We start from the raw sequence: 21323 nt of genomic DNA on the forward strand, positions 1-21323 counted from the left end.
CCTTCACATTTGTTCCTGAATGTCAGTCACTTTGGGTAGGGCTATGAAAGTTCCATCTGGACTAAAGTCAAGTTATTTTAATTTTGAAGAATAAAGATTGTTCCTCTTCAGGCCTTGGATGCTAAAAACATTTTGAGTTTGGACACCCCCAACCCATCTCCACTAACTCCTGCTATTAATAGATAGAACTATGACTTTCATTAAACAACAGAGATTTATAGCAACCAGTCATATATCTGAGATCACATAAGATCTAAATTAGTAGAACTGGAATTTAAGTCACACCTCTTTCCATTTCCAAAACTCATATCATAACTCTTGTTTGTTGTCGGCATGTTATGTTCATAGTGGAATAGTACACAAGCTTTAAAATTTTGATATAGATCTATATTCATCATTTTGAAAAGACAATCATTATTAAAAGGAAAAGAATTACATCTAAATAAAACCGGGAAATAAGTAAAATTTTTAAAAATTTTTTACAAAGGAAAAGTCATAAAACAGCAAGCATGCTGCTGCTGCTGAGTCACATCAGTCGTGTCCGACTCTGTGTGACTCCATAGACGGCAGCCCACCAGGCTCTCCTGTCCCTGGGATTCTCCAGGCAAGAACACCGGAGTAGGTTGCCATTTCCCTCTCCAATGCATGAAAGTGAAAAGTGAAAGTGAAGTCACTCAGTCATGCCCGACTCAGCGACCCCATGGACTGAAGCCCACCAGGCTCCTCCATCAACGGGACTTTCCAGGCAAGAGTACTGGAGTGGGTTGCCATTGCCTTCTCTGAAAACAGCAAGCATGCTGCTGCTGCTAAGTCGCTTCAGTCATGTCTGACTCTGTATGACCCCATAGAGGGCAGCCCACCAAGCTCCCCCGTCCCTGGGATTCTCCAGGCAAGAACACTGGAGTGGGTTGCCATTTCCTTCTCCAATGCATGAAAGTGAAAAGTGAAAGTGAAGTCACTCAGTCGTGTCTGACTCCTAGCAACCCCATGGACTACAGCCTACCGGGCTCCTCTGTCCATGGGACTTCCCAGGCAAGAGTACTGGAGTGGGGTGCCATTGCCTTCTCCTAATGAATGTGCTCATGTGTGTATGTGTATATATATGGTGATGGTGCTGGAGAAGACCCTTGAAAATCCCTTGGACTGCAAGGAGATCAAACCAGGCAATCCTAAAGGAAATCAACTCTTAATATTCTTTGGAAGGACTGAAGGTGAAGTTCCACTATATGGCCACCTGATGCAAAGAGCTAACTCATTGGGAAAGGACCCCAATGCTGGAAAACATTGAGGGCAGGAGGAAAAGGGAGAGATACAGGATGATATAGTTGGATGGCATCATTGGCTCAATAGACGTGAATTTGAGCAAACTCCAAGAGCTAGTGCAGGACAGGGAAGCCTGGCGTGCTGCAGTCCATGAGGTTGCAAAAAGTCAGACACAACTTAGCGACTGAACAACAGCAAATGCACTGTTGTGTTGTTTAGTCCATAGTGAAGTGAAGTCGCTCAGTCGTGTCCGACTCTTCGCGATCCCCTGGACTGCAGCCTACCAGGCTCCTCCGTCCATGGGATTTTCAAGGCAAGAGTACTGGAGTGGGGTGCCATTGCCTTCTCTGTCATTACTCCCAGACATAACCAATTAGATCATATCTTCTTCTTTTCAATAAGCAGTCAGCACTCCTCAAATAAGGCAGAACATTGATTTCCAGGTACTTATCTCTGTATGCTATTTATCCAAATAGATTTACATTGGAACTGAGCACTTTAGAAATGTATTAATAGCAAAAATATATTAAACACTCATAATTGGACCATGTATGCCTTTCCTTGTCTTCCATATAGATATACTTACTCATTTATTAATTCACTTATAGTAATACCATCCAGACATATGAATATTAATAGCCTGAGAACAAAATCCTGAGCATTAACTTCTGTTGTATAGGCATTAACTAGGTCTCTGACCTCAGAGGTACAGGATTTAACCAAATCATTTATTCACACACATCTCAGATATGCATTGGTTCAAACTTTGCATCTTTCCATTCATGCATACCTTTGTTTACTGATCCCCTAATTAAGTCACTAATAATAATAAAGTCAATGTGTAAAATTTAAAAAAACCCTGAAAACAGTATCCTAGAATATTACTAAGGTCTATCTATAGGCTTATTTTTCATAAAACTAAAATGTTACGTCTTTTTTGCAGCAGATCACAACATTATACACAAAGATTATCAGCTTACTTGCTTCATGTCAATCCCATATTTATACTTTATCTACTATGCCTGTCCTTCCTTCACTTAATTTTTCCATGTTTTAAAGATGGTACAAATGGTAGCCATCCTCCAAGATGGCACCCAAGGATTCCTGGCTCCTAGTACTCATAGCCTTGCAGTCTCCTCCCATATTAAATCATGACTGGCCTCTATACCCAATAAAATACTTGACAGGCTGACAGTGTATGACCTCTGAATCTTAATTATACGTACATTGAGCTTTCTGCCTCCCTTTCTCTTGTATTGATTGCTCTTGGGGAACTCAGCTGTCATGCTGTAAGGACACTCACAGCATGACAGTAGGGACTCACAGTCCTGAGGAGAGGTCCATGTATAAAGAAACCGTGGTCTCCCTGCCAACGACCAGCATGAACTTTCTAGTCCTCTGAGTAACTCATGGAGGCAGATCCTCTAGCCCAAGCTTTCACATATCTGCAATCCTACCTGACATCTTGACTGCAACCTCACAAAAGACCCTAAACCAAAACTGCCCATTAATTCTCTCTAGATTCCTGCCCCATAGAAAATGTGATGCGTAACAAATATTTACTGCTGTTTTCAGTTGCTCAGTTGTAGGGTAATTTGTTACACAATAAAAAAACTGATACAATACAATGATCAACCACCAAGTGTCATATCTCACAATGAGGACATTGATACTATATTCTCTCATCCTATTTACTCCCCTTTCAAGGAGTTATGACCTAGCTCTTTATCACTAATGAAAGGTTTAAATTAACCATGGTAAAAATAAAATATAATGTTAAAAACACTGAAGATGAATAAAAGTTCTCCATCATTTTTAATGGACCTCAGGTTACTCATAAAACTTGGTTAATTACCACTTTTGGCCCTGCATGGCATCCTTTGGTCTTCCCCAGTGGCTCTGTTTAGTCCATAAGTCGTGTTCAACTCTTTTGCGACCCCATGTACTGTACCCCAGGAGGCTCCTCTGTCCAAAATCATGTCTCCTGCATTGGCAGATGGGTTCTTTACCACTATATATATATATATATATATGTATATATATGTGTGTATATTTATATAGGAGACTTGGGTTCGATCCCTGGGTTGGGAAGATCCCCTGGAGGAGAACATGGCAACCCACTCCAGTATTCTTGCCTGGAGACTCCCCATGGACAGAGGAGCCTGGCAGGCTCAGGTCCATGGTGTTACAGAGTCAGACACAACTGAGTGGCAAAGCATAGCACAGAACATATACAAACATGTATCAGTTCAGTTCAGTCGCTCAGTTGTGTCCAACTTTTTGCAACCCCATCAATCACAGCACACCAGGCCTCCCTGCCCATCACCAACTACTGGAGTCCACCCAAACCCATGTCCATTGAGCCCGTGATGCCATCCAACCATCTCACGCTCTGTCATCCCCTTCTCCTCCTGCCCTCATTCTGTCCCAGGATCAGGGTCTTTTCAAATGAGTCAGCTCTTCACATCAGGTGGCCAAAGGATTGGAGTTTCAGCTTCAGCATCAGTCCTTCCAATGAATATTCAGGACTGATTTCCTTTAGGATGGACTGGTTGGATCTCCTTGCAGTCCAAGGGACTCTCAAGAGTCTTCTCCAACACCACAGTTCAAAAGCATCAATTCTTGGGCGCTCAGCTTTCTTTATAGTCCAACTCTCTCATTCATACATGACCACAGGAAAAACCATAGCCTTGACTAGACGGACCTTTGTTGACAAAGTAATGTCTCTGCTTTTCAATATGCTGTCTAGGTTGGTCATAACTTTCCTTCCAAGGAGTAAGCGTCTTGTAATTTCATGGCTGCAGTCACCATCTACAGTGATTTTGGAGCCCAGAAAAATAAAGCCTGACACTGTTTCCACTGTTTCCCCATCTATTTCCCATGAAGTGATGGGACCAGATGCCATGATCTAAGTTTTCTGAATGTTGAGCTTTAAGCCAACTTTGTCACTCTCCACTTTCACTTTCATCAAGAGGCTTTTTAGTTCCCCTTCACTTTCTGCCATAAGGGTGGTGTCATCTGCATATCTGAGGTTATTGATATTTCTCCTGGCAATCTTGATTCCAGCTTGTGCTTCTTCCAGCCCAGTGTTTCTCATGATGTACTCTGCATAGAAGTTAAATAAGCAGGGTGACAATATACAGGCTTGACGTACTCCTTTTCCTATTTGGAACCAGTCTGTTGTTCCATGTCCAGTTCTAACTGTTGCTTCCTGACCTGCATACAGGTTTCTCAAGAGGCATGTCAGGTGGTCTGGAATTCCTATCTCTTTCAGAATTTTCCACAGTTTATTGTGATCCACACAGTCAAAGGCTTCGGCATAGTCAATAAAGCAGAAATAGATGTTTTTCTGGAACTCTCTTGCTTTTTCCATGATCCAGTGGATGTTGGCAATCTGATCTCTGGTTCCTCTGCCTTTTCTAAAACCAGCTTGAACATCAGGAAGTTCACGGTTCATGTATTGCTGAAGCCTGGCTTGTAGAATTTTGAGCATTACTTTACTAGCCTCTGAGATGAGTGCAATTGTGGGTAGTTTGAGCATTCTTTGGCATTGCCTTTCTTTGGAATTAAAGAGTAGTAATTAAAACAACTTTATCCATAAAATTGATTAATATGTGCCCGTTAAAAGGAATGGGATAGAGTTACAGTTCCCAAATTGTGCCAACAACAGACACCAGGACATGACAGTGAATTCACAGAAGTACCTGAAGATACGTTACATTTTTGGATAAGCATAGTAATGTTTAACACCTGTTGGACTTTGTGCACACTGCTATCCCAACGTAGTTCAATTTCAATATTAAGTTATGCTACATTCCATTTGGTGATTCTGTATCTTTCAAACATGAGTTTTTAGCAATTCCTGTAACAATAAAGCAAAAATAAATATAGAACAGGAAATGAGGGTGGTGATGTCCACTGTGATTCCAGGAGAGGTGTGTAGTGACCACTGTGGATGCATATCCCATTAGCAAGAAATTGGATTATTCAAGAGTGAGGTTAAAGTATTTTTTCTATTAGTTTACACTTTATTTTCCACCTATGTATTGAATTGTTATGACATAAATGCTTCCTAAGTTTTGACATCTTACTACTTAATAACAGAATCATTAGGTATTTATTTAGGCAGTGTAGTGAGCACTGAGTTACTGAGAATGCTATGAACCAAGAATGCTTGGAAAGTTTTGAGGAAAAGAGTACGTCTATATTTGCAAAGATGAAAAGCTCTTTTACATATATTGTTAAGAGAAATAAGCTGCAGAATAGTGTGTTTGTGGGAGAGGGGAGAATTGGTTTCTTATGTTTTACTTTTATGTGCATATACTACCTTTTGTAATTTTTTTAAATTGTTATTTTTAAAATAAAGTAACATCCTCCCCCACAAAAAAATGATCAAAATATCAATCACCAAGATCCTTACTTGGGTATGGTAAGGTATTTCAAATTTGTATTATTTTTCTCTTGCTTCATAAAAAACAAATTACCACAGATTTAGAGTTTTAAAGCAGCATTTTTTCTCCCGTCAGATTATGTATTCTACCACACCTTCCCTCCTGTGCGTAGATCTTCTCCATCACTGAAGCCTTAAAAGACTGAGGGTTCCCCAAAAGGAAGGAATTTGTATCCAGACTGCCCTCTGACTCAAGACTACCACATCAACTACTGTCAAGACTTCCAGCTTGAGGGGTGGGAAAATGTCTTTGGTTATTCAAAAGAAGACTTAACACCAGAGTATATGCTAATGAATTTGGCAATAAGGAGCTCATTATCTGAACCACAGTCAGCTCCTGGTCTTGTTTTTGCTGACTGTATAGAGCTTCTCCATCTTTGGCTGCAAAGAATATAATCAATCTGGTTTCGGTGTTGACCATGTGGTGATGTCCATGTGCAGAGTCTTCTCTTGTGTTGTTGGAAGAGGGTGTTTGCTATGACCACTGTGTTCTCTTGGCAAAACCCTATTAGCCTTTGCCCTGCTTCATTCCATATTCCAAGGCCAAATTTGCCTGTTACTCCAGGTGTTTCTTGATTTCCTACTTTTGCATTCCAGCCCCCTATAATGAAAAGGACATCTTTTTTGGGTGTTAGTTCTAAAAGGTCTTGTAGGTCTTCATAGAACCATTCAACTTCAGTTTCTTCAGCGTTACGGGTTGGGGCATAGACTTGGATTACCGTGATATTGAATGGTTTGCCTTGGAAACGAACAGAGATCATTCTGTCCTTTTTGAGATTGCACCCAAGTACTGCATTTTGGACTCTTTTGTTGACCATGATGGCTACCTCATTTCTTCTAAGGGATTCCTGCCCGCAGTAGTAGATATAATGGTCATCGGAGTTAAATTCACCCATTCCAGTCCATTTAGTTCGCTGATTCCTAGAATGTCGACGTTCACTCTTGCCATCTCCTGTTTGACCACTTCCAATTTGCCCTAATTCATGGACCTGACTTTCCAGGTTCCTATGCAATATTGCTTCTTACAGCATCGGATCTTGCTTCTGTCTCCAGTCACATCCACAACTGGGTATTGTTTTTGCTTTGGCTCCATCCCTTTATTCTTTCTGGAGTTATTTCTCCACTGATCTCCAGTAGCATATTGGGCACCTACTGACCTGGGGAGTTCCTCTTTCAGTATCCTATCATTTTGCCTTTTCATACTGTTCATGGGGTTCTCAAGGCAAGAATACTGAAGTGGTTTGCCATTCCCTTCTCCAGTGGACCACATTCTGTCAGATTCTCCACCATGACCCGCCCGTCTTGGGTGGCCCCCGGGCATGGCTTAGTTTCATTGAGTTAGACGAGGCTGTGGTCCTAGTGTGGTTAGATTGACTAGTTTTCTGTGATTATGGTTTCAGTGTGTCTGCCCTCTGATGCCCTCTTGCAACACCTACTGTCTTACTTGGGTTTCTCTTAACTTGGACGTGGGGTATCTCTTCACGGCTGCTCCAGCAAAGTGCAGCCACTGCTCACCTTGGATGAGGGGTATCTCCTCACTGCTGCCCCTCCTGACCTTGAACGTGGAATTCAAGGTCAGGAGAGGCGGTGGTGAGATTTAGTTCAGGGGGGCGGTGGTGAGGAGACTTAATTTCAATTTAATTCAGACTTAAATTTGAAAAAAAGTAGGGAAAACCACTAGACCTTTCAAGTATGACCTAAATCAAATCCCTTATGATTATACAGTGGAAGTGAGAAATAGATTGAAGGGACTAGATCTGATAGAGTGCCTGATGAACTATGGAATGAGGTTCGTGACATTGTACAGGAGACAGGGGTCAAGACCATCCCCATGGAAAAAAAATGCGAAAAAGCAAAATGGCTGTCTGGGGAGGCCTTACAAATGAAAAGAAGAGAAGCGAAAAGCAAAGGAGAAAAGGAAAGATATAAGCATCTGAATGCAGAGTTCCAAAGAATAGCAAGAAGAGATAAGAAAGCCTTCCTCAGCGATCAATGCAAAGAAATAGAGGAAAACAACAGAATGGGAAAACTAGAGATCTCTTCAAGAAAATTAGAGATACCAAGGGAACATTTCATGCAAAGATGGGCTCAAAAAAAGGGCAGAAATGGTGTGGACCTAACAGAAGCAGAAGATATTAAGAAGAAGTGGCAAGAATACACAGAAGAACTGTCCAAAAAAGATCTTCATGACAAAGATAGTCACAATGGTGTGACCTAGAGCCAGACATCCTGGAATGTGAAGTCAAGTGGGCCTTAGAAAGCATCACTACGAACAAAGCTAGTGGATGATGGAATTCCAGGTGAGCTATTTCAAATCCTGAAAGATGATGCTGTGAAAGGGCTGCATTCAATATGCCAGCAAATTTGGAAAACACAGCAGTGGCCACAGGACTGTGGTCAGTTTTCATTTAAATCCCAAAGAAAAACAATGGCAAAGAATGCTCAAACTACCCCACAATTGCACTCACCTCACATGCTAGTAAAGAAATGCTCAAAATTCTACAAGCCAGGCTTCAGCAATATGTGAACTGTGAACTTCCAGATGTTCAAGCTGGTTTTAGAAAAGGCAGAGGAACCAGAGATCAAATTGCCAACATCCACTGGATCATGGAAAAAGCAAGAGAGTTCCAGAAAAACATCTATTTCTGCTTTATCGACTATGCCAAAGCCTTTGACTGTGTGGATCACAATAAACTGTGGAAAATTCTGAAAGAGATGGAAATACCAGACCACCTGACGTGCCTCTTGAGAAACCTATATGCAGGTCAGGAAGCAACAGTTAGAACTGGACATGGAACAACAGACTGGTTCCAAATAGGAAAAGGAGTACGTCAAGCCTGTATATTGTCACCCTGCTTATTTAACTTCTATGCAGAGTACATCATGAGAAACGCTGGGCTGGAAGAAGCACAAGCTGGAATCAAGATTGCCAGGAGAAATATCAATAACCTCAGATATGCAGATGACACCACCCTTATGGCAGAAAGTGAAGGGGAACTAAAAAGCCTCTTGATGAAAGTGAAAGTGGAGAGTGACAAAGTTGGCTTAAAGCTCAACATTCAGAAAACTTAGATCATGGCATCTGGTCCCATCACTTCATGGCAAATAGATGGGGAAACAGTGGAAACAGTGTCAGACTTTATTTTTGGGGGCTCCAAAATCACTGCAGATGGTGACTGAAGCCATGAAATTAAAAGACGCTTACTCCTCGCAAGGAAAGTTATGACCAATATCAGTTCAGTTCAGTTGCTCAGTTGTGTCTGACTCCTGCGACCCCATGAATCGCAGCACGCCATGCCTCTCTGTCCATCACCAACACCAACCTAGATAGCATATTGAAAAGCAGAGACATTACTTTGCCAACAAAGGTCCGTCTAGTCAAGGCTATGGTTTTTCCAGTGGTCGTGTATGGATGTGAGAGTTGTACTGTGAAGAAAGCTGAGCGCTGAAGAATTGATGCTTTTGAACTGTGGTGTTGGAGAAGACTCTTGAGAGTCCCTTGGACTGCAAGGAGATCCAACCAGTCCGTTCTGAAGGAGATCAGCCCTGGGATTTCTTTGGAAGGAATGATGCTAAAGCTGAAACTCCAGTACTTTGGCCACCTCATGCGATGAGTTGACTCATTGGAAAAGATTTTGATACTGGGAGGGATTGGGGGCAGGAGGAAGAGGGGACGACAGAGGATGAGATGGCTGGATGGCATCACCGACTCGATGGATGTGAGTTTGAGTGAACTCCGGGAGTTGGTGATGGACAGGGAGGCCTGGCGTGCTGCGATTCATGGGGTCGAAAAGAGTCGGACGGGACTGAGGGACTGAAGTGAACTGAAGTACTATGCTAATGAGGTGATTTTTACCTGGCGCTCCTAGATAGCCTCAGGATAGGGCTGGTTTCCAGAAAGACCAAGGAACAATAACAGAAGGTTAGGGTTTTCAGCCCCAGCTCAAACTCTGGGAAGGAGAAAGGACAGAGAGGGAGGCTGGAAATTAAAGCTGTTTAAAAACTCTTGAACAAGGGCATTTGATGATTATCCTGGTTGGTGAACACATCCCACCGGCTGGAAGAGTGGAGCATCTTAGTTCCCTAAGAACTTTTTACCTCTTCATGTGGCTATTCATCTGTAATATACTTCATAAGAAACTGGTTGTAGTTCAGTCACTCAGTCATGTCTGACTCTTTGTAACATCATGGAATGCAGCACGCCAGGCTTCCCTCCCTGTCCTTCACCATCTCCCGGTGAGTTTGTGATGCCATCCAACCATCTCGTCCTTTGTCATCCCCTTTTCCTCCTGCCTTCAGTCTTACCCAGAATCGGGGTCTTTTCTGATGAGTCAGCTTTTTGCATCAGGTGGCCAAAGTATCGGGGCTTTGGCTTTAGCATCAGTCCTTCCAATGAATATTAAGGATTGAGTTCCTTTAGGATTGACTGGTTTGATCTCCTTGCAGTCCAAGGGACTCTCAAGAGTCTTCTCCAACACCACAGTTCAAAAGCATCCATTCTTCAGTGCTCAGCCTTCTTTATGGTCCAACTCTCACATCCATACATGACCACTGGAAAAACCATAGCCTTGACTAGACGGACCTTTGTTGACAAAGTAATGTCTCTGCTTTCTAATATACTGTCTAGATTGGTCATAGCTTTTCTTCCAAGGAGCAAGTGTCTTTTAATTTCATGGCTGCAGTCACCATCTGCAGTGATTTTGGAACCCAAGAAAATAAAGTCTCTCACTGTTTCCATTGTTTCCCCAGCTATTTGCCATGAAGTGATGGGACCAGATGCCATGATCTTTGTTTTTGAAGGTTGAGTTTTAAGCCAGCCTTTTCACTCTTTTCTTTGACCTTCATCAAGAGGCTCTTTAGTTCCTCTTCACTTTCTGCCATTAGGGTGGTGTCATCTGCATATCTGAGGTTATTAATATTTCTCCAGACAATCTTGATTTCAGCTTGTGCTTCATACAGTCTGGCATCTCACATGATTTACTCTGCACATAAGTTAAATAAGCAGGGTGACAATATACAGCCTTGATGTACACCTTTCCCAATTTTGAACCAGTTCGTTGTTCCATGTCTGGTTCTAACTGTTGCTTCTTGACCTGAATACAGGTTTCGCAAATTGGTAAACATAAGTAAATGTTTCTGTGAGCTGCTCTAGTGAATTAATAAAACTTGAGGAAGAAGCTGTTGGAATCTCCAATTTACAGGCTGATCTGAAGCACAGCTGACAACCTAGACTTGGAGACTGGCATCTGAAGTGAGGGCAGACTTGTGGAACTGAGTCTTTAACCTATGGGAACTGATGCTATCTCCAGGTAGTGTCAGAATTGAGTTAAATTTGCAGGACATGCAGTCTCTACTCACTTAGAATTGGAGAATTGTTGGTGTTGGAAAAAACATCTGAGAGAGTAACCTGTTTTACTAAAAAAATCTATCAGCATTTAAATGTTAATCATATCTTTAAATGAATAAATCAGGTCCATTGGGTTGCAAAAGTGAAAGTGAAGTTGCTCACTCATGTCCAGCTCTTTTCTACCCCATGGACTATAGCCTACCAGGCTCCTCCATCCTTGGGATTTTCCAGGCAGGAATACTGGAGTGGGTTGCCGTTTCCTTCTCCAGGAGATACTCCCAACCCAGGGATTGAACCTGGGTCTCCTGCATTGTAGGCAGACGCTTTACCATCTGAGCCACCAGGGAAGTCCCTGGGGTTGCAAAGACTTGGACAAAATTTAGAGACTGAACAATAGCAATGCATCTTTAAAATACTTTCACAGTCACATCTATACTTGTGTTTGATTAAACAACTGGGCACAATAGCTTAGCCAACTTGACAGATAAAATTAACCATTATAGTCTCTGACCTTTAGACTCCCTTTTAAAGGGCTCACCTGATTAGGTTAGGCCCACCCAGGATAATCTTTTTTTTTTATTAATTTTGACGTGAATTTCTTCAAAACCTTAACTGCATCTTCAAAACTTTACCTTTGCCATATTCTATTGGTTAGCAGTAAGTTATTGGTTCAACCCACACAAAAACATGGACAACCAGGGAACAAGAATTATGAAGGCCATCTTAGAATTCTGCCTGTGTGCCTGTGTGTGTGTGTGTGTGTGTGTGTATGCTCAGTCGTGTCTGACTCTTTTTTGACCCTATGGACTGTGGACTGCCAGGCTCCTCTATCCTTGGGATTTCCCAGGCAAGAATACTGAAGTGGGTTGTCATTTCCTTCTCCAGGGGATCTTCCCAATCCAGAGATTGAACCCATGTCTGTTGCATCTCCTGCATTGGCAGGCAGATTCTTTACTACTAGCACCACCTGGGAAGCTCCTAATTTTGCCTGCTGCTGCTGCTGCTAAGTCTCTTCAGTCATATCCGACTCTGTGTGACCCCAGAGACAGCAGCCCACCAGGCTTCCCTGTCTCTGGGATTCTCCAGGCAAGAACACTGGAGTGGGTTGCCATTTCCTTCTCCAATGCATGAAAGTGAAAAGTGAAAGTGAAGTTGCTCAGTCGTTCCCGACTCTTAGTGACCCCATGGACTGCAGCCTACCAGGCTGCTCTGTCCATGGATTTTCCAGGCAAGAGTACTGGAGTGGAGTGCTATTGCCTTCTCCGAATTCTGCCTACTACAAAGTAAAGAGAGCAGAACCTAGTGGTGACTCTCAGAATCTGTGAAGCAGTTTTTACAAGCCAACCTCTCTCCAGACTATTTCTCTCATTTATTCATTCATTCGTTTACCCATTCATTCATGTGCAAGAAAACCAAGCACATAGTAAACAGTATTGACTGCTGTCATTTTTATTTTTTATGGTTTAAACAATTATTGATAGTATATGCCCAGTGCTAGGTCTAATATATACCATGTACTCAACAAATGATTGTGATGGTGTCAGATAATCAACAAACCATTGCAAGTTTAGAAGTAGGGACATCACCTGATCACCTTTGGGTTTTAGAAAGAGAATTTTTATCAGTAAAGAGGAAGATTTAAAAATCATAGTACAGAAGGCAGAAACCAGTTAAGTCTATTGCAAGCATAGAGGAGAGATAAGTAGAGCCTGAGCTAAGTCAATGAAAGTGGAGAAAAAGAGATAGAACTGAGATATTTAAAATGTTGAAGAAATGGAAACTAGTGGCTAGACCTGATGAGCAATGAGCAGAAACTCAGGATAAACTTACTTAGATAATTGGATACATAATTATGCCATTAATTTAAAACATAAGGGAAGATCCCTGAGGGAGATAAGAAGTTCTGTTGGAGAAATAATTGCTTTGGAGGGGTCTTCAAATATTCAGTGAAGATTTTAGTAGAAGTCTACAGTAGAGATTAAGTTTCAGGAGACTCCAGTGAATATTTAGCATTTAAGGAAAGCTGATGAGATTTCCTAGGTAAGGTTTTTAAGACAAATTTTAATAAGAATAAATGTAATTTATCAATGGGACTATTTGGGAAAAGGGGCTATAGACCACAGGAGAATATATTATCCTATTAATATAGACTAAACAATGCAATGCAGGAGACACAGGAGACGAGGGTTCAACCCCTGGGTCAGGAAGATCCCCTGGAGAAGGAAAATGGCAACCCTTTCTGGTATTCTTGCCAAAAATATCCCATGGACAGAGGACTCTGGTGGGTTACAGTCCATGGGGTCACAAAGAATCAGACACAACTGAGCGACTAAGCAGCAGCAAGTATTTAATAATAATATCAATACAATAGGAAATGAAGTGTCTGACTAATATAAACTAGACATATATTCCCCTACAGCAATGATTTATTTCTGCTTCTGCACATTAGCAGGCTTAGTATTCAAAATATTATGGGTGGGCTCTAAATATGAATGAATGCATTCGATAGGACAGGGCTTCCCCGGTGGCTGAAGCAGTAAAGAATCCACCTGCAATGCAGGATACACAGGTTTGATCCCTGAATCTGGGAAGATCCCTTGGAGAAGGAAATGGCAACCCACTCTGGTATTCTTAATCGGGAAATCCCGTGGACACCAGAGCCTGGTGGGCTACAGTCCATAAGGTTGCAGAGTGGGACAAGACTGAGCAAGCGCACACATAGGCCATGCAACAGAAATAATAACAATAAATACCTAATCTATGTAACAACATGGAAAATGCTTAACAAGATATGAATAAAAACTAAAGTAGGATGTAAAAGTCAATCTGCACAGTGATTACAACTATGTAAAACATGCACAAATAGATACGAATAAAATGAGCTTAAACAAATGAAAAAAGTTTGTTAGGGTGATTGGAATGTTGCTTTTTTCTCTGCATTTAATTGCAGTTAGATTCATTCCCTGGTGGCTCACATGGTAAAGAATTCACCTGCAGTGTGGGAGACCTGGGTTCGATTCCTGGGTTGGGAAGATCCTCTGGAGAAGGGAACTGGCTACCCACTCCAGTGTTCTGGCCTGGAGGATTCCATGGACAGAGGAGCCTGGCAGGCTACAGTTCATGGGGTTGCAAGGAGTCGGACACAACGAGTGACTTTAACTTTCACTTTACATTCTATAAGTAAACTGTGAAAGCATATCGGACCAGAAGGCAAGAGAACTCTCCATGCAGGCCCAATTTTATTGTGATGTCAATTCACCTCTCTGAGGGAGTACTGCTGTGCTGAAACCCAAAAAAGTTGATTTCAGATTTAATCAGGTAGAAAGAAGACAGTAGTAAAGGGGACAATATACTAGTCAGAGAAAAAAAGATTGTGTGAAGGCCTCAAGGGCAGAATGACTGGAGCACAGAGTACAGGGAAGATGTGGCAAGACATGAACTTTGCTAGAGATCCCAAGCAAACAACCAAGGGCTTTAAATTTTATATGAAGGACAATGGGAACCTATTAAAGGTAGAATAAACAAAGATGTGGCTCACACAAGACTAGAAGCTCAGAAACTAGCACACAGTTTCATCAAAATGTATTACTATATGATGTTCCACATTCATTTTATATTTTTCTATAGCCCTAAGAATAACAATATTTTTCAAAAATGTTTTTTGATTCATTGTTTGTCCCCAGATTTAGCCAATGACAACCTCTTCAAGTGGGCTTGTGAGTTCTTTTAGTATGGCTCATCAATGTTTGAGCAAAATGTACTTTCTTGCACAAGTTGTTCTAGCTTCACTTTATGCTTTCCAGTGGTGGTAGAATCAGCTATTTCTCCAAGGAACCCTGGCTCCTTTTATTAGGGAATTGCACTTAAAAATTGAGGTCTGGGTGGTAAAAATGTATCTTATCATTTTATTTATTTCAGTTCAGTTCAGCTGCTCAGTCGTATCCAACTCTTTCTGATCCCATGGGCTGCAGCACGCCAGGCTTCCCTGTCCATTGCCAACTCCCAGAGCTTGCTCAAACTCATGTCCATTGTGTAGGTGATGCCATCCAACCATCTCATCCTCTGTTGTCCACTTATCCTCCTGCCTTCAGTCTTTCCCAGAGTCAGGGTCTTTTTCAACGAGTCAGTTCTTTGCATCAGGTGGTCAAAGTATTGGAGTTTCAGCTTCAACATCAGTCCTTCCAGAGAATATTTAGGATTATTTCCTTTAGGATTGACTGGTTTGATCTCCTTGCAGTCCAAGGGACTCTCAAGAGTCTTCTCCAACACCAGAGTTCAAAAACATCAATTCTTTGGCACATAGCTTTCTTTCTTTCTTATTAAAAAAAAAAAAAAGTATATTTGGAGGCATTGCATGGGCTGTGGGATCTTATTTCCACAACCAGTGGTTGAACTCGTACCTCTTCCAGTGAAAGCACAGAGTCTTTAACACTAGGCTGCCACAGAATTTCCAAATTCTTTTAAAATACGAAATTTCATCAAAGATAGTTTTAGAGACTAAACTTGTTTTTAATACTGCAGAATTTTATTCTTAGGCATAAAAGATGAGCTAGGATGCTATGGACTCCAAAAAGTTTCTTTTTCGGCTTTGGAAGTTCTGAAAACTAGAAGTTAGCTTGTTGTAAACATGGACTTGACCTTAGACTTTCATTGTAGCTTAGTATTGTAGCAAAGACTTTGAGAAACACATGCAATTATTTGTATCAACTTTAACCTATTTTCCCATAACTATTAAAGAAGAAAAACACAACTACCTTCTAACAGTGTGCTTTCCTCCCATCAACACAGGCTAAAGCTTCTTAACATTTAAATAAATCCTTCTTAGTACAAAGTACTTTAGTCTATTCCTTATTACTTTGTTTTACAGTTTTAAAAATGTTAATAATGATCCGGTGAATTGATTCTATGATCTGACAATGAATCAGATACTGAGCAATTTTTTAGAAGTACAAAGTGCCCATGATGATTTCAAATAATTGAGTTTCATATTTAAAATATTGATTCTAACAGTAATACTCTTCTCGAGTTTATTAATAATGGCTGCGTACTCATTACATGCCAGACACTATACTCAGCACCTTTATGTATATTGCTTCATTCAATCCTCTCATTAGCCCTTAGAGGTGGCAATTATTATTTTTCATTTTAAAAAAACAGAAAACTACAGCTCAAAGATGTTAATTAAAACCATCTAACAAAATGAAGGATCAAGTTAGACTTTAAAATCAGTCTTTCTGATTCTAAAGTTTATGCCCTTAACTGCTGTATTACAACATCTTAGTAGTATTAGCAAGCTAATTAAGGTGGAATGTGCATAAGAGTTAGATGATAAGAGTTGCCTAAAGAAGATGGTGATGGAAGTCAGCTTATGAGTAGAAAAATGATGTGATAACTTGAGGTTAAAATAGGAATCTAAACTTGAGAACCATATCTTGTCTATTGACCTTCTGAACATTCTTCCACTTTTCTTAATCACCACTGGTGCTACCAGACCTCAGACTTTCAGTCCTGGACTCTCCTCAGAACACATAGGATACCCTCTCTTTCTTTTTAAAAATTATATAGCCTCTCTTTTTAAAAATTGATTAATTTTATTTTTGGCTGTGCTGGTCTTTGTTGCTGCTCTCAGGCTTTCTCTAGTTGTGGTGAGTGGGGGCTACCCTTCATTGTGGTGCACAGGCTTCTCATTGCTGTGGCTTCTTTTGTTGAGGAGCATGGGCTCTAGAGTGCATGGGCTTCAGCAGTTGTGGCACATGGGCTTAGTTGCCCTGCAGCATGTTAAATCTTCCCGGATCAGGGATAAAAACCATGTGCCTTGCGTTGGTAGGCAGATTCTTAACCACTGGACCTCCAAGGAAGCCCAGATATCTCCTCTTAAACTTTTCTTTTTCCAAGATTTTATCTAATTTGAAGAATCAATTAGTTCTCAAGGAATTTTAGAAAACTGCTGTGCTCCACTTCCACCTATAATCATTTCCCCTTTCCTGTGGACAACTGCTTTTAATTTTTTAGCTTATTATTTTGCCATCTTTTATATTTCTAAATCATATGTGGGCATTATCTTTTGACTTCTCTCTGTTGAAGAGGAGGCCTTGGGTCTCTTCTTTTTCCTGCCTCACCTACAACATGCATCCTTTCTGTTGTTTTTCCTTCCATTTAATCTTGTTGAAATTTAGCTTATATCAATTATCTATTTATCTACTCATATATTCAGAGCTGAGACACAAGATAACGAGGATTTAAGGATGACTTTATACTTTTCCTAGAGTTTAATTTTTTTAATTTAATATTCTGACTACTTATCAGCAATTCAATTCCAAAGTCTCTCCCAGAGATGCTTTTACCTTCTCTAAACTAGACTGGTTATACTCTTGACCAGATACACAGCTATCATCCTGAGATCTCCCTTCATCAACATCCTGGAGATTCATTTCACCTCTCTTCTGTATTAGTGTTCCTTGTTTACCTCAATTGCTTCCTCAGAAAGGATGCAAGGAAGAAAATATTTCTATGTTTTAAAGTATTTTTATTCTACATCATAGCTGATGACAGTTTGGCTGGCTATAAATTTCTAAACTGGAAATCATTTGCTTTCAGACATTTGAAGTGCATTGCTCAAGTATCTATTTGTTTCCAATGCTGCTACTGAAAAATCTAAAGAAACCCTAAGCCCCTATCTTTTGTGTGGGGTCTTTTTTTTAACTGGAGAAGGGAATGGCAAACCACTTCAGTATTCTTGCCTTGAGAACCCCATGAAGAGCATGAAAAGGCAAAAAGAAGGACACTGAAAGAGGAACTCCCCAGGTCGCTCGGTCCCAATATGCTACTGGAGATCGGTGGAGGAATAACTCCAGAAAGAATGAAGGGATGGAGCCAAAGCAAGAACAATACCCAGCTGTGGATACCACTGGTGACAGAAGCAAGGTCTGATGCTGTAAGAGCAATATTGCATAGGAACCCGAAATGTTAGGTCCATGAATCAGGGCAAATTGGATGTGACCAAACAGGAGATGGCAAGAGTGAATGTTGACATTCTAGGAATCAGTGAACTAAGGTGGACTGGAATGGGTGAATTTAACTCAGACAACCATTATATCTACTACTGTGGGCAGGAGTCCCTTAGACGAAATGGAGTAGCCATCACGGTCAACAACAGTCCAAAATGCAGTACTTGGATGCAATCTCAAAAACGACAGAATGATTTCTGTTCGTTTCCAAGGCAAACCATTCAATATCATAGTAATCCAAGTCTATGCCCCAACCAGTAACACCAAAGAAGCTGAAGTTGAATGGTTCTATGAAGACCTACAAGACCTTTTAGAACTAACACCCAAAAAAGATGTCCTTTTCATTATAGGGGACTGGAATGCAAAAGTAGGAAGTCAAGAAATACCTGGAGTAACAGGCAAATTTGACCTTGGATACAGAATGAAGTAGGGCAAAGGCTAATAGAGTTTGCCAAGAGAACGCCCTGGTCATAGCAAACACCCTCTTCCAACAACACAAGAGAAGACTCTATACATGGACATCACGAGATGGTCAACACCGAAATCAGATTGATTATATTCTTTGCAGCCAAAAGTGGAGAAGCTCTATACAGTCAGCAAAAATAAGACCGGGAGCTGACTGTGACTCAGATCATGAACTCCTTATTGCCCAATTCAGACTTAAATTGAAGAAAGTGGGAAAATCACTAGACCCTTCAGGTATGACCTAAATCAAATTCCTTATGATTATACAGTGGAAGTGAGAAATAGATTTAAGGGACTAGATGTGATAGACAGATTGCCTGATGAACTATGGACCGAGGTTTGTGATACAGTACAGGAGACAAGGATAAAGACCATCCCCAAGAAATAGAAATGCAAAAAAGCAAAATACCTGTCTGAGGAGGCCTTACAAATAGCTGTGAAAAGAAGAGAAGCTAAACGCAAAGGAAAAAAGGAAAGATATACCCGTTTGAATGCAGAGTTCCAAAGAATAGCAAGGAGAGATAAGAAAGCCTTCCTCAGTGATCAATGCAAAGAAATAGAGGAAAAGAATTCAATGGGAAAGACTAGAGATCTCTTCAAGAAAATTAGACATACCAAGGGAACATTTCATGCAAAGATGGGCTCAATAAAGAAAAAAAATGGTATAGACCTAATAGAAGCAGAAGATATTAAGAAGAGATGGCAAGAATATACAGAACTATACAAAAAAGATCTTCATGACCCATGTAATCATGATGGTGTGATCACTCACCTAGAGCCAGACATCCTGGAATGTGAAGTCAAGTAGGCTTTAGGAAGTATCACTACAAACAAAGCTAAGTGGAGGTAATGGAATTGCAGTTGAGCTATTTGAAATCCTAAAAGATAATGCTGTGAAAGTGCTGAACTCAATCGCCAGCAAATTTGGAAAATTCAGCAGTGGCCACAGGACTAGAAAAGTCCAATCCCAAAGAAAGGCAATGCCAAAGAATGTTCAAACTACCACACAATTGTACTCATCTCACATGCTAGCAAAGTAATGCTCAAAACTCTCCAAACCAGGCTTCAGCAACACATGAACCATGAACTTCTAGATGTTCAAGCTGGTTTTAGACAAGGCAGAGGAACCAGAGATCAAATTGCCAACATCCGCTGGATCATGGAAAAAAGAAGAGAGTTCCAGAAAAACATCTATTTCTGCTTTATTGACTATACCAGAGCCTTTGACTGTATGGATCACAGTAAACTGTGGAAAATTCTGAAAGAGATGGGAATACCAGACCCCCTGACCTGCTTCTTGAGAAACCTATAGGCAGGTCAGGAAGCAACAGTTAGAACTGGACATGGAACAACAGACTTGTTCCAAATGGGAAAAGGAGTACGTCAAGGCTGTATATTGTCACCCTGCTTATTTACCTTATATGCAGAGTACATCATGAGAAACGCTGGGCTGGATGAAGCACAAGCTGGAATCAAGATTGCCAGGAGAAATATCAATAACCTCAGATATGCAGATGACACCACCCTAATGGCAGAAAGTGAAGAAGAACTAAAGAGCCTCTTGATGAAAGTGAAAGAGGAGAGTGAAAAAGTTGGCTTAAAGCTCAACATTCAGAAAACGAGGAACATGGCATCTGGTCCCATTACTTCATGGCAGATAGATGGAATAACAGTGGAAACAGTGTCAGACTTTATTTTTCTGGGCTCCAAAATCACTGCAGATGGTGATTGCAGCCATGGAATTAAAAGACGCTTACTCCTTGGAAGGAAACTTATGACCAACCTAGACAGCATATTAAAAAACAGAGACATTACTTTGTCAACAAAGGTCCATCTAGTCAAGGCTATGGTTTTTCCAGTGGTCATGTATGGATGTGAGAGTTGGACTATAAAGAAAGCTGAGCACTGAAGAATTGATGCTTTTGAACCATGGTGTTGGAGAAGACTCTTGAGAGTCCCTTGGACTGCAAGGAGATCCAACCAGTCCATCCTAAAGGAGATCAGTCCTGGGTGTTCATTGGAAGGACTGATGTTGAAGCTGAAACTCCAATACCTTGGCCACCTGATGCGAAGAGCTGACTCATTTGAAAAGACACTGATACTGGGAAATATTGAGGGCAGGAGGAGAAGGGGACAACAGAGGATGAGATGGTTAGATGCATCACCGACTCAGTGGACATGAGTTTGGTTAAACTCCGGGAGTTGGTGATGGACAGGGAGGCCTGGTCTGCTGTGGTTCATGGGGTCGCAAAGAGTCAGACACGACTGAGCGACTGAACTTAACTGATTGTTTTAACTATTTTTGTCTCAAATATTCTGGAATTTTATGATGATGTACTTTGATGTGACTCTATTTATATCTATGGATGCACAGAAGGTATTGTGTGTCTTTCTTTTTAGGTCATGTTCCTGAATTAATTCATGACACTCTCTCCTTTTTCTCTGTTCTTGCTCTTAGAATTAATACAATGCTTACTATTTGGATGTGGTATCTCCTAAACTTGTATTCTAATTTTCTTATATTTTGTCTCCTAGTGCACATTTCTTAATATTTTTGCTCTATTTTCTGGAAGATTTCTCCAACTTCTCTATTGTGTTTTTCATTTTTACTATCATACTTTTCAATTTCAGAGGCTCTTTCTAATTTTCTAAAATAAATAAATTATATAATTGCCTTAGCCCATTTGTGGTATAATAAAATATTACAGACCGAGTGGCTTATAAGAAACAAATTTATTTCTCACTATTCTGGAAGCTAGGATGTCCAAGACCATGGTGCTGACGAATTTGG

The 21323-nt window shown here is 40.8% G+C and overlaps 1 non-coding gene across 1 annotated transcript; it reads right to left on the reverse strand.

Moving 5' to 3' along the window:
- Positions 1-11335: 11335 nt before the first annotated feature.
- TRNAC-ACA (transfer RNA cysteine (anticodon ACA)) lies at positions 11336-11407 on the reverse strand. The gene has a single exon. It is a non-coding gene; the product is annotated as a tRNA-Cys (tRNA).
- Between the last annotated feature and the right edge of the window lie 9916 nt (positions 11408-21323).

Source organism: Bos javanicus, chromosome 1 (genome assembly GCF_032452875.1).
Source record: "Bos javanicus breed banteng chromosome 1, ARS-OSU_banteng_1.0, whole genome shotgun sequence".
NCBI lineage: Eukaryota > Metazoa > Chordata > Mammalia > Artiodactyla > Bovidae > Bos > Bos javanicus.